Raw genomic sequence first — 10,326 nt, 5'->3', positions numbered from 1 at the left:
ATCAGCCGGTGGCTGCAGATTGTATTTTAGGAATTAGCTAGGTAGAATAGCATGTCCTTCCAGGCATGGGCTGCTCTGAAACGTTACTCTGCTTGCATGGGTCATCTGAAACCTCTGCTTGGCCCCAGCTGGAAAGGGAGCTCAGTCTATGGCATTCATTTTCTCTCCCCCCTTGATAAAGCAAGACTGAAACAGTGGACATATCTCTTCTCCTTCCCACACTTCAAAACATTTAAATATAGCATAATTAGCCACCTCTCCAGCACCCAATACTATAGAGGCCCTTTACTGTGTTCAGAGGATCTCAGCTTTTGAAAGTGCTGCAGATAATTCTTGGGTAAGATAAAAGCAAGAGGATAAAGATCTAGGGTATTTTTTACTACGATGATTTTTATGTGCAAAATGAACATAATTTCTCTTACTGCCTTAGGCAAAGACAAATAAAACAGCAAGAGTGACAGCTACCTTGAAGTCCATGCAGCCAGAATTGCAGATTCTGGCAAGTGGGGTTTTCTCGAGTCTATCTCTAGCAGAGCTGCCTCTGTTGTAGTGCCATCAGTGAGGAAACACTGCTGCAAGAACATATTTTTGGCTGTCACTCAGAAACTGCTGCCAGCCCTCAGCAGAGCCTAGGAGACCTTTTACGCAGTGAGCTTGCCTTTAAGGGGAAAGTCCTTACAAAATACTTGATTTCCACATCGCTCACTCACCTAAAATGTTTGGACAGTCTGTAAATGGAAAAAAAAAAACAAAAACAAAAACAAAAAACTGACAGCTCTGCAGAGATTCCCACCTGGGAACTACTGTTGCTTTAACAGCTAAGGAATTACCCCAGCTTCCTTCCAAACTTGCCTACATGATCCAATTCTCCTTGAAGCAGGAAGCCACAGAGTTTGTAGCTGTACAGCAAACACAGAGACAGCACACGCAGGGACTCTGCTGTCCGGCCTGCTTCGTGCTGCCCCTTCTCCTTCCTCTGCGCTCGGGCACAGCAGAGGGCTTGGCACGGCCGGCCCACCCCTCTCCCCTCTTCTGATCGCTTAACACCCGCTCCTCCCCATCGCCCCCCGTTTATTGCAAGCCAACAGTCTTTCCAGAGCCTCCTCTGCCCCCGCGTTTGCTTCGTTCCCAGCCCTCCCCGTGCGCTCAGTAACAGCACCTGCCGCTGCTCCAATAAATACAGAGCGAGGGCGGCTTAGAGGAGCCTTCAGAGGGTGTCACCGCCCCCCCCGGGGAGGCTGCCCGCCCGTGCCCCCCGCCAGCCGCCCCGGCCCGGCCGCCGAGCGAGCGGCAGGGCTGCAGCCCGCGGCCGGCACGCCGCGGAAGGAGCGACCGCCCCGTCGGCAGCCGGACCAGCGCTCTGCTAGGCGGCCCGCGCCGGGGCTTCCGCCCTCCGCTTTCCGAAAATCCACTGTCCGTGTTAGAAGTATGTTTGAAGAAACGCTTAAAAGCCTTCCAGTGTGGATTAGGTGTGGTTGCACAAGGAGTTTGTGCCAAATAGTGTTGCACTTCGAATTCACCCTCTTGCTTTCTGGACAGCAGCTTGTTCCCTGTGTGGATAAACCCGGAGGTGGAAAAGCCTGGTTAAGCGCAGAGACAAGAGTAACAGGAACGCATCAAATAACAAGAGTGTGGAAGAGGCAGACCACGGACTTCCACTGTCGCTCGTGCTGCAGGAACAGTCAGACAGCTGAAGAAATTGAAATCTGGCACATTAAGAACTGCTGTAAAGCAAGGTGGTTTCCCATGATGTGTAGCTGAGCTGCGGCTCATTCCTGCAAGATGTCACCGACGGCAAAACCTTTGCAAGAGCCAGTAAGAGCCCGAGCATCAGCAAGAGTATTCAGGATTGCAATAGTCTGAAATTTTTAAAGCAATCGGGGTTTACACCAATCTGTAGCTAATCAGGATTAGGATGTTTCTCGCCCCTTCCTATGCTGGCTACTGTCAGGGGAAGGACGCAGGATTACATGAGCCGTGGGGCTAATCCAGTATTAGCAGTTCCTGCCACATGTATATTTGTCTTAAGAAAAATACTGTGACTTTACAGTAGCTTTAGTGATAGGTTTTTCCTCTTCAGCAGTTTCTTACTCACTTACATATTTGGCTTCTTGTACAAATTTATGAATAACTTTAAAGTGCAAATCCAAAAATGTCAAATGTGGTGAATGAATAGCTGGGTGACTGGATGAAAGGGAGATGCTCACCAAGCAGTGTTTATTCACTACCCGTTTAAAAACAGATAAATTTTTTAGATTATGGGTATGTTATGGTCTTACAGATATGTTAACTCTCAATTATAATAAGCCCTGCACACTTTCTTTCCAGAAAGAAATTCTTCTAAAAATTCTGTTTAGATATGTATGATCTCTCTGTAAAAATAACTTACCTCTTTACGAATTTAAAAAATGACCATATAAGCAGAAATATCCAGCAGTTTGTGCACATCATCAGTGCAACAAAGGACTTTTCAAGTATTAGATCACACCAAATGCCCCAACTTTCCTGCAAACAAAAGCTCTTATCAGATCACAAAGTCTGGATAAAATATTGGGTCAGCAGTGTGACATTAAGACTGGTGGGATGTGCAAGTTATAAAAGCAAAAGGTCTCTCCACGAATGTAGTAACCAGCTGCAGTGTTGCAATACTTGCTAAGTTACCGTGAGAACTTGTGCTATTACAGGTTTTCTTCTGCCCAGTTCCTGCGGTGAAGAGCTCTGCACATTCATTAAAGGGAAAATCTGTGAATCATGGAGAAAAAAACAAAGGTAAGAATTGTCAGGAGCTTTAGAAGGAAGTGAATTTCTTTAAAATGCAATCACTAGATTTTTTGACTGATTTATCTGCAGGTTTTTGAAGCTGACGGTGCTGCAGTTTGCACATCAGTACTATAGTTCGGAGCGATGCACAGAACTGTATACGCACAGAAACACACCCTACTCTTCCCATCCCGCCTGGCGAGCCTTTACTCAGCGGTGTGCCCTTCACAGAGATACTAGAAGCACTTCACCGCAGAACTGTAAATACTTTACTTCTATCAGAAACAAGCTACCACAGTAAAGCAGGCTGATACGGGTCCCTGGCTCCCTGCACACCTCCATAGGGTGCACGGGGCTCTGAGCAGGGCGGTTCAGAGCCGGACCATCCCGGAGGGCAGCCCAGGAGACCAGGGCTTCAGGCTGAAGCTTATGGAAGAGCCTTGGGCACTTCCTTAGCCCAGCAGGTTGGGTTTCTACTATGCTTGCGACCAGCTATGGCCAGCTACTGAGGAAAGGAAGAGCAAGGCTTCCCCGCTGAGCAGCTTGTGGGTTTTCTTCTGCCCCTTCCCACCGTGCATGGGCTCACCGGCTGGCTCGGAGCCTTTGTGGCCTCACTGGAAATTCTAGGGAAGATTAAATACCCACATCGTATCACACTGCATCCCCAGCACTGTGCCTTGCTAACACATCAGCAAAATCCAGGAAAGAATCCTCAGAAGTAAGGGCAACTTTTAAGGTAGCTTTCTAATTACACTGACACCACACTTTCTTAAGTATTTTTAACCAGTCATTAACATGTCTAGAATAATTAGTATCCAAAAAAAAAAAAAAAAAAAAAAAAAAAAGAACAGCTCAAATACTCTATTTCTGTATAGCATAAAATAAAATGAATGTCCTGTAGTTATGCTGACTTTGGTTATGGTTGGTACCCTAAAAAGAAGCTGGGAGCTGGGAAAGCCCATGAGTTGTAACAGTAGACCTGGTGTTAGACCTCTAGATTTTTATTCTCATTCCTGTCACTGGCTCACCGCTAAAATATACATCTCCTCAGGCACATCACTAAGTGCCAGATTTTCATGAATGTTAAGCATTCGTATTCCCGAATGAAGTTAATGGAGCTGTGGAAGCTCTACACATTGGGAATCATGATCTCCATGCCTCAGAGCATTCCCATAATAGAAAAACTGCCCTACTTTAACTAGATCAAATTTAAACCAATTTAGTGAGAATTTTGCAACTTAAATAGTTTAGACAATGTCTATGTTATATAGCTATAATGTGTCTATGAAAAAGACTCTTTCTATTAAACAGGCTGATGCGAAGCTTAACTGTGTGTAAAGTCCTTAGGTGAAAGGCACTAAGTCCCCAAGCTCTCTTACTGTATTTCTTAGGACAGTGCTTTCCAAATCATGATCCATGATGTTTGCATGTGGCTCCAATTCCCTTTCTTGGGTTGCAGTCCTCCAAGCCCAGAGGCATGAGCCAGCTGCAGAGAGGAAGGGAAATGATCTACCAAACATTTTTGTGAGCAATATCCGCTTTGCATCGTCAGAAGTACTGTCTGCTGAAGAGTCACCATATTTCTTTTATGGCAAGAACCAAACCTTTCAGGGAGTTACTGTCCAATAGATTACTTTCTCTTCCATCATGGCCAAAGAGTAGGCCATTTCCATCCCATTTGCAGCTGTGCTCTTGTTGAGTACATTTTTACTTGAAAAAAACTAGAAAGCATTTGGGCAGCTGGTTTCAGATGCAGTCACTCCAAGCTGAACTGTAGCAGTTCTGTTCTTTCAGAAGCTTTCCTTTTGCATTCTCTCTCTTCCTCCTCTTTACTAGAAAGGACATCTTTTCAGACATCCTTTGCATGGTAGAAACTACTAGTCCTACTAGCAGAATCTCTTCATCCATAAACTAGAATATAAGAGTGATACATGCTGCTTTGAGATTTATGAGTGAAAATGATATTAAAGTGATATTGTTGCTAGCATTATTATTTAATATTGTTCAAGTTCTTACATCCTGGTTCTCACTGGCAATGTGTCAGGCATTACCTAGAAAACGAAGAAAGTTATGAAACTCATAATTGCATGTACCAGATTTGATTGCTTGGCATCCAGGTTGTGCTTTAGGCAAGAAAAAGTGTCAATTTATCTTCCAGCTGCATTGAATTCATGTAACAAGTGTCAACAGTTCTTCTCGCAATCCATCTTGTTCTCAACACATGCCTTATCTTAGAAAAGTAGTGTTTCATAGTGCATTTTCCAAATCCAGGCAATTCAGGGCAAGTTCACTTCTGATCTTCACTGTTTTAGCACAATCATTCTAGTTACTAATTCATCCAAGTAGAATAAATATGAGTCAAAGAGATTTGATGTGGAAGCATATCTATTACATTATTTAACCCAAGTCCAGAAAAGCACAGGAAAAAGAGACACCTTGAGTATTTTCAGCTGCAAGAAACCAAAAGGCAGGATGATGCAAAAGAAACGATGATGGAATTAACTGAACATTATTTATTGTGTTTCTGTATTCCAAGTGTGTGGGAGAGAATAAAATATTCTCCTGGTTTGAGCTTTGGAATATTCTTTCAGAACAGACTCAGAGATAAAATATCCCAAATTCCACTGCTGAGTGATCCTTTATCCTCTTAAATGAGCACTACAATAAACTCAGGTGCCTTGTGCAAGCTCAGTTCCTTCTGGTAAAGGAAAGAGTATCTTTCCAGTAAAGAATGTTTCATTAGGATCAAATGTCCTCTCAGGACTCCTGCTCTAAACATGCTCTAACTCACCTTTGAAACAATCTTTTTTACCTCACTTTGGCTAATGCACAACAGTAGTTTGGTTGTATTTCAGGTCCTCCTTTTATCTGAAAAATGAATACAGTGATATTCAGTCACAAAAAAACATCTCTGACGTGGCTTGTAACTGTTAGCAAGTTTGAAGGTGTGAATGGACCTCACTGTTAAAAATCACCTATTCTGCATGCACAGATTGCAATTTTGAAATGCTTACATTGTATCCCAAGTAAATTCAGTGGAAGTATTGCAGCTGGTTTAGTGTGATAGGATTTAACTTTACATTTCTTCAAACACAAGAAAGACAAGTCTTCTCCCAGAATCATTCACCATCTTCAAACTATGGCCTGATTCTACGTCTGAGATTTAGCTAATGCTCATTTCAGCGTATACTTGGGATCTTAACCCTATCCAAAGGAAGAGTTATGGCCACAACACCCATGAGAAAACTCTCAATATTTGTAAGTTCTAGTACTGACACAGGCCACGTAAGTGCTTAAAAGAAGACGTCAGACCAAGCAGCATTTTCACTTGAGTATCAGTTTAAAGAAAAGGCTGCTTCTGCGCTATCATTAAGGGGCAATATAGTGACTGCTGCCTTCACCGGCAGCTTCCCTACCCTGAACAAGCGGAGCCACGGGTCAGCAAGCCTAATGAAGATTGCGTTGTGCTATGGACAGAGGCTTTGGCTGGTTTTGACTGATTTTGCTCATTCTCACTGCATTGCCCGCACGGACCATTTCAGTGCTCTGCCTGGAGTCTAGCATTTGTTTGGTTAATCTGCCCACCAGCAGACAAAGCTTTTTAAGCTGTGAGAAAAGGGGGAAGACTATCCACTGTTACTTGGGGAATATGCTTAAATGTCTAAAATCACTTGGAGATAAGTCACTGCCCTTTTGGCAAATTAAAAATAAACAGGCAATGATACGTATTATACTGTCAGTGTAGTTGTCTTGGAGGTATGCTGGGCAAAATTAGACTTCAGGAACCTAGATAGATGGATTAGCTTTCCTGCACTGTAAAGAGCCAAACATAACATCATTTATAGACTGAGAAAAAAAGAAGACAAAAGTAGGAATCACAAGATAAGTTGTACTAACACTGCCCTCTATCAGAAATTTTAAGTAAAGATAAAAGCATTATATAATTTGTAGGAGTTTTGTATTTGAAAGATTTTTTTGTGGTACATTTTATTACGTATTTTACTGATTTCAGTGACTTAAATACTACAAAGTACTATGTAAATAATTTTATTTGTGTGAGGTCATGATTTAGCATAAACCAGCTTAACAACTCTCTGTTTTTGTACCGTACAAGTCTCTCATTCTCACCCCAGCTCTGCTTTTGTGCTTGCACAAACATTTATGCAGCCACTCGGTAAACCAAGTTAAGCAACCGATTCAGCTGAAAAATATCTGGGCAAAATAAAGGGTTGTTTTTCAGCCACAACAGCTCCCCAGTCCAGGCCCCTGGGTGCCCGGTGAATGCTCGTGCTACTACAACGCTGGGCAGAAGGGGAGATAACGCAGGGTAGGGACCTGCAGCCAAGGTCGAAGAAGGGAGACGACGACTTCGTAAGCTGGCACTGCTGCCAAATAGTTTCTTATCAGACTATGTCCTAATATTGTTTCTAATACAATGTTGTGGCAGGAAACGAATTTAGCCAGGATTATAACCAAAGGGGAAGAATGAGAGGAAATCACTCCTATTTGGTTGCACAGAAATGAGACAGACTTTTTGCTTTTCCTATCAGAAACACTCATGTAGTAACCTGTATTATCTGTACCCTAGTCAGCAGCTTCTGTGTTCAAAAGTAGCATCTAAGAAGGCCCCAGGTGTGCCCTACTCAATCAAATGAGTGCTTACAGAGCTGGACACCAGATTATGACAATCCGTGCTTTACTGTGACTTACATTTTCAAAATCTTTAATAAAACATAAGTTGCCAATCCATGATCGCTGTGACTATCGTGCTCACACATTGCTCACGTATCTCAGACGATACAGACATAATTCATTGAAACACTATTCTATGATACTCAAACTACCTAAACTGACCTTTTATTTTGTAATATTAAAAACAGAAAAAAGAAAAAATAATCAGAATTACATGGCCATCAGAACTATCAAAGATCCACAGTGGAGTTGAGGCATTTAATTACAGCAAATTAACGTCTAGCATAACTGGTGTTCACAGAGCTCGTTCCTGTCTGCTCATACGAGCCCCAAGACGTTCAACCATCCTGCTGATGGACCTCCACCGGGCTCCCACATCTCTGCTGCCGGGCAAATGTGTAACTGCCTGAAACACGCTGCACCCTGCAAAGTTCTGCTGGTGTAGCCAGGTCAGCCCACCTGCTGCAAACACGGGGATGCTAGCCAAGGAGCACACTGTCTGATATGAGATTATTCAAGACAGCAACAAAGCTTGGTGCAGCACGTGTGTGGACAGAATTGCTGTGTAGCTTCGTGGTTGAAACGTGTCGCACGCCCCAGGCATCGCTAACAGCACGAGGCTGCAGCCTTGCCAGTCGCTTCTGCTAAATCCAGACCTGTCACTATGGTGGCATAAACCCCTGTCAGCTTAGCTGGATCAGCAGCGGCTCTGAAACAGATTCGTGACAGCGCTGAGCTTCCCGGTGCCCATGCCGTAAATGAGCCGTACTGCCAAGCGCCTCAGCTCCACGTCCTCAGTCAGCAGTGTCCTCAAGGGACTCTGTCCTGCGCTAAACCTGGGTGAAACGCTTCCTCGGGGTGTGAAAATGGTCTTCATACTCTTCCTCTTCTTGATATGGAACAGGGCTTTGGACACAGATTTCAAAGTCTATCAGAATGTGTCCTGCTCCAGAGTCTTTTAAGTCTGCTGGTTTAAGTCTTTCTGCACCTGTCCTAAAGATGCTGCCTACGTATTTTAATTAATTATTAATTAAATGATTACATGCATATACATATATACACACACACACACACACATATATATAGTGACTTCCATAGATCTGAAAATAAAGATTACAGAAGCCCAGGATTTTCTTCTAAATTCGGATTAGTTTCTCAAGTCCTTGATCTGAAGTTGAAAGCAGTTTCAGGGAGGCGGCATTAAAACAGAGAAGAAAATCCTTTCTGTCAAAAAGTTTGACTGCAGAAAATATACCATTTCTGTTTCAGTTTGCAAATATATTTTTTCAAAGATTTAAATTTTAATCTTGAGGCTTGTGTCTCCCAGGCAACATCAAGAAAGATTAAAATGCAATGCGTTTTGATGGGCATCTTTTATTAAAATGCATGCAAAAGTTGTATCATCACCTTCAAGAAAAGTAGAAGTAACTAACAAAGTAATACCAGTTTATTTCTTCTCCACACTTTCTAGTCTCAGACTGGAGAGAGGCAAAGAAAACAGAGAACTGAGCATCACCCTTTTCATCTCAAAAGGCTTTGAGTGTCTTTGGCAAAACAACATTGTTTCTCTCATTCTCCTGTCAGTGAAACTGAGAGAGGCTGCAGGCTCAGGCCTTGTATTGCAGCTTCCACTATGATACATGTACCAACATCATCTTTTTGGTACCCCGCTGTACCTGAGATTTTTGAAATATTTGAATCCTGTGTAACTGAATACCGAGGTATTGCAATATTGCAATATTAGTTTTATCTTTTGACCTACTTTTGATCTACCAATATTCACTCAGGTTTTAGAAAGTATCACTTTCAACTTTTAGGCCTTTACTCCTGCAAGCTATATGGAATCTTTATTTTAGTATCTGTATCATCAGAATAAAAAAATCCTGACTCATTAACAAGACTGAGTAAAACTCTGATCTTATTAAAACTGATGGTAATAATTCCCTTGCCTTCAGGAAGTCCCTTTATCTGTACAGTTGGTGAAGAACACGCCTCAGAAAATACCGTAAAGCATGGGAAATATTCACCATCTCTGCCTCCTGGCATTGTATGTGTCATCTGTACACCACAGAAGAAAATACAGCTCTGCACAGATTACTACAGAAAGGAAAAAGTGCTGATATACCAAAACTAATAAGCAGAAAGCAAATGAGGGGAATACTTACAGTTCAAATAAAACTTGTATTTCCACAATTCAAACAAAATCTCTATTTCCCTAAGAAATGTTTGGAGACGTCAAGAGTCATTGCAGCAGAATGAGAAGTTAAAATCCTTTCACCCCTTTTACTTTGGAAACATTCATCGCTGTGAGGGGACATGGAAGGGAAACCTCGACTCCCTACGGAAATGGCAGGGCTTCCATGGGACTGTCCTTGAACGGTTCGGGCATCAGCCCGCAATGGGCTTTTTGGCCAAGGCTCCCGGCAGCAGGCATGGATTTTCCAAGGGGAGTGCTGGCGGCTGGGGACTCCCCGTCGCCGCCTGGTGCAGGACACCTGCTCCGGGTCATATGAGCACTGCGGGACTATTCTAGCTATTCTAATTTCTAGCTGCAGCAGTTTCCAGCCCTGGCCAGTGTCACTTTCATTGCCAGAATTTTTGAAATGCAGCAGCTACTTTCAGGACCCATCTCATGTGTTATTTTCATTCTCCAAATCTGAAAGATCTAATCTCTTTCTGCCATGGGTAAAACCAGGTAAAACCCTGCCACTATTATTTCTGCTGCCTGTTGCTTAACTTTTAGATAAGTTTTGCTGATTTTAAGGGCCCAGTATTTCTATTTGCAAATACCTCTGTGCACACTCAAGTCAGACTGCACTTACCTTGTGCGTGTTTGCTAAACAAAAACGAGTTATTCAGATATTCAAAGCTGAA

This window comes from Rhea pennata, chromosome 2, assembly GCF_028389875.1.
Source record: "Rhea pennata isolate bPtePen1 chromosome 2, bPtePen1.pri, whole genome shotgun sequence".
Lineage (NCBI taxonomy): Eukaryota > Metazoa > Chordata > Aves > Rheiformes > Rheidae > Rhea > Rhea pennata.
The sequence above is the reverse complement of the archived record's forward strand: the minus strand, read 5'-3'. Positions refer to the sequence as shown.